The sequence below is a fragment of the Salarias fasciatus genome, chromosome 15 (assembly GCF_902148845.1).
Source record: "Salarias fasciatus chromosome 15, fSalaFa1.1, whole genome shotgun sequence".
Lineage (NCBI taxonomy): Eukaryota > Metazoa > Chordata > Actinopteri > Blenniiformes > Blenniidae > Salarias > Salarias fasciatus.
Genome location: NC_043759.1, coordinates 8,902,898 through 8,907,418, shown reverse-complemented (window position 1 = coordinate 8,907,418; position 4,521 = coordinate 8,902,898).

Genomic DNA, 4,521 nt, shown 5'->3' with positions numbered 1-4,521 from the left:
GTGCGGATACACTGAGAAAGGCGCAAAAAAAAAAAAAAAAAAAAAAAGAGGGAAAAGAAAAAGAACCTCTCAAAACTTTGGCCATTTGGTGCTGGATTCAGCTTGGAGACCTGCTTTACCACCCGACCGAGACAGCATAAGTTGATTCTTGGTAAGTATTGCATTTACTGTGTTTTGTACATTTAATATTATCAGCTAGGTGTAACAAGAATAACATTCAGTTGAAATTTGTGCATTTTATGTAGTCTTTTCATGAAACCGTTTCAATGAAGTAAGCTATGAAATAGTGTGATGGCTGAGATTTTTACTTGTTTTTACTCTTTCTGCCTCAACAGAATCTTTTCAACTTCCATCTACACTTCTGGACCACCTTACTGCAGTGAGATGATTTGGCGTTGTGTCATATGCTACATTTTTGTGGCACTAACTCTGAAAAAACTACTGGGCCACATTAATACTATGCACAGTCGCAGTCCTGACTTTCGTGTAGTATGTGGCATTGATGGCTGTCCCAGTGAGTACCGGGTGTATAACTCCTATTATTATCACATAAAGCGAAACCATGCACACCACCTTCAAGCTGAAGGAGAGGAGGAGGAGGAAGAGGCATCGACTCTATTACTCACCAGAAACATCCGAAATGGCAGCAACAATTAACCAAACAGGGGTGAGCATCCCCGAAATGGCCAGTTCAGCACAAGAACATTCTTCTGAGATTGAAAGAGGTCCACACATCATCAACCAAACGGTAAATTTCTTGTCCAACTTAAATAAAATATTTTGTATGTCACTGGGCATGAAGACTTAAGGCTATAGCATCATTGTCAATTGTGATTATCCTTTATGTTCATCTGTTTCAGAGTGGATTTCAAGAAGGTCAAGACCACATCAACCTGTGTAAACAAGCAACCGGATTTCTCCTTCAAGCCAGAGAAACCCAGCGCCTAACACAAGTAATTTTTTTTTTTTTTCTCCAATGTCTGGGTTGTAATTTTTTGGATTGGAAGGGTTACTTTGAAAATTTAATACATTATAATCACAAGGTACTTGGTCCATGTTAGGAACCTCTGGTCCTGGTCCATGTTCAGCTGCAATGTGGTTCTCAATCATGCCCAACTGACCAATGTCTTTGGTGACCAACTGATGTTTCTTTCAGAAAGCATGGCTAAAAAACAAAAAATTTAACTTATTCTTTATTATTTATTATCTTTTTTATTCAGCTGTTTTCTTGAATTGGATCCCAGTTTGTGATGATAACAATTATGTTTACATCACATACTCAGTAAATTGGCTCATTCATCTGTAGATGGAAAACACAACAGTAGTATTTGCTGGTTAGTGGAGGCCAAGCTCAGATTGCAGAAAAAATTTCTGAGGAAGTTATTTATATCAGTAATTGAAAATGCTACTCTTCTAACATTGTTATGATGAAAAATTTCCAAAGTTAAAAATGCATAAATTTTATAGAAAATTCCAGAAAGCAGAGAGCTCCATAACATTTCAGTCAATGAATGAGTGAATACAATTGTTAGACAGTCGGCCTACATCTCTGAAATGTTCACTGAGTAAAAACATTACTGTTCATGGTAACGAAAACACAGATGAATAAAGTTATTTGTCCGTTTGCAGATAAATCTTTTGGCTTGTGGAGGGTTGAATTTAATACAACACTTACACAGAGAGACTGAAATATAACAACCGGGAGGGGAAAATCGCTCTTTTATCCCTTGTAGGCATGTGTTCTTCACTTATTAGCTCATTCATTTATCTTATTAAGTTTCTGTTTATTTCTGTATATTAGCGACCTCCTTATCTCTAGATGCTTCTTTAGTTTTGGAATGTTGACCACAGAGAGCATGTGATATTCAACATCAGTTGATGGATTTTGCATTCTGAAAGCTCATTGCTGAACTTTGAGTAGAGCAATTTCTAACAGCAAAAGTTTTGCCAATCTGTGATTTTGAAGCAAATAGACTGAAAAAAATTAATCGGATCATAATTGTTTTTCCTTTCTTGTCCCTCCAGAGAGCTGTTAACCAGATGGTGAATGGAGTCCAGCAATACCAGGCTTCACTGTTGGAGCACCTGAAACATCAAATGAGTAGTGTGTTCGAGAGACATTCTGGGGACCTGAATCAACTGAAGAGTGAAGTAATGAGCATATTTGACCAGTTTGACCCTTTCAACCAAATTTCCACAACATACTTGCAGAATAAGACAATCAAAGAACTCCTTAAACCAGTAGAAGCAGAGATAGTCACCCTCAAAAATGTGGCATGCTATGTTAAAAGTGGTGACCAAAGAGCACTTACTATTAAACACAAAATCTTTTATTATATTCCATTGCTAAAAAGTTTGGAGCAACTCCTGCTGCATCCACAAATTCTTCAAATAATTGAACAAGGGTCACAACCATGCGAGGCTGGATTTTTTGGCGATTTCATTGATGGAGAAATCTTTAAGTCACACCCACTGTTTTTGAAATTTCCCACGGCATTGCAATTAGTTCTATATACAGATGAAATTGAATTGTGCAATCCTCTTGGGTCTTGGGCAGCCAAAAACAGGCTGCTATTGATTTATTACACCTTAGGTAACATCAATCCCAAACATAGATCAAGACTTTCTGCCATTCGTCTGCTTGCAATGGTAAAATCAAAAGATATTTCTCACTGTGGTATTGATAAGATACTTGAGAGGATTAATCATGACCTGACTGAACTGTATAATGGTGTTGATGTTATGAGTGCAAATGGAAAGAAAAAATTTACGGAGCACTTATGTCTGTGTGTGGTGATACTCTTGCACAACACGAAGTGGCTGGATTTAAGGAAGGCGTAGGGTTTGCCTACAGTAAATGCCGGCATTGCGAGTGCAACTTTGAAGATATGCAGAAACTATTTAATGAAGAACTCTTTGTTAAAAGAACAATGGCATCTCACATCAAGCAATGCACAGATATTGAAAAGGCAAGCACTGACTTTCTCAAAGAAAGTCTTAAAACAACATATGGAATAAACAGAAAAAGCAAATTGACTGAATTTCCCCACTTTGATATCATTAATCAAACCCCACAAGACATAATGCATGTAATTCTCGAAGGTGTTGCCCCATATGAAATCAAGTGTGTTTTAAAATATTTTGTGTCTTCAGGGTCGATTGATTTAGATAAGCTCAACAGTGCAATTATTGGATTCCCTTATTCACCTCTGGACATAAGAGATAAGCCTTGCCCTATATCAATGAATACACTGTCATCAAATGACAATAAACTGAAACAGTCTGCTGGGCAGATGTTGGTTTTACTGAGGATCTTGCCCTTCCTGTTAAACACAATTGGAGAAAATGAATACACAAAAATGCTGCTCAAGTTTTGGAGATTGTTCGAATTCTATTTTCACCTATTATTGCCCTCTCAACTCTCTCAAGACTGAAGCTTCTAATAGAGCAACATCTGAAAGATTTCAAATTACTTTTTCCAGATATGACTATTATACCGAAACAACATTACCTTTTGCATCTTCCCTCACAGATCCAAGCACTTGGCCCCACAGTGAGACAGATGTGCATGCGTTTTGAGTCCAAGCATTGCTTTTTCAAGCAGTGGGCTTTGAAAAGCAGTTTTAAGAACATTTGTAAATCCCTTGTAAAGCATAACCAGCTGTATGAATGTAGTCTAAATGTGCATGAGAAACATCCATTATTTTCGAGTGAACTAGAAATGGGCCCTATGTCTGAGGTAAAAAATGTTAACTATGTGGAGGGGAAGATAAAAGACTTTTTTGGAGCTGAAGGAGTAGATTACATTGTCTCTGTACCTTGGATTATGCAACATGGAAATAAGTACATAAGTGGAAAAACTTTGGTTATTTCTAATGTCATCAATAATGTACCAGAGTTTGGACTTGTGAAAAATATCTATGTTGTCAATGGATCACTGTATTGTTTTGAATGTCAGCCTCTTTCCACTGTTGAATGGAATGAGCATTATTTAGCTTATGAGGTAGAAGTTCCTCATCTTGCTCAAGCTAATGTTTTTGTAGATGTTAAGAAAATTATTGATCACACGGCATACTATGATTTGACCTTCAACAATACCAAGTATGTCTCAACTAAGTATGATCTCACTGACATCATTGCACATAACTGCTTTAATGCAAACCAGTAAATACTGCTCATTAAAAGAAGTTTTCACTTCATTGTTTGTGTGCAGGATGATCATGTCAATTTTTATTTGATTTAACAGAAACTGTCTTTAAGCTGTTACAAACTTGTGTATGCTGACAATGTTCTTTATTGTTGAGTTTACAATAAAATGCATTCACTTGAATCAAGTAACATTTCTTTCTTAAATCAAGATGATCTGTCTTATACAAATAATACAGCAGCCTGAAAAATCTATGGAATGTAAAATAAATCTTGTTTCTTCTGAAATATAACTCAATACAAGCTATTTTCAAGATTGTTTGACTTAATAAGATATTTAAGATGCATTGTCTTAAAACAAGTCCCTGTATCTTA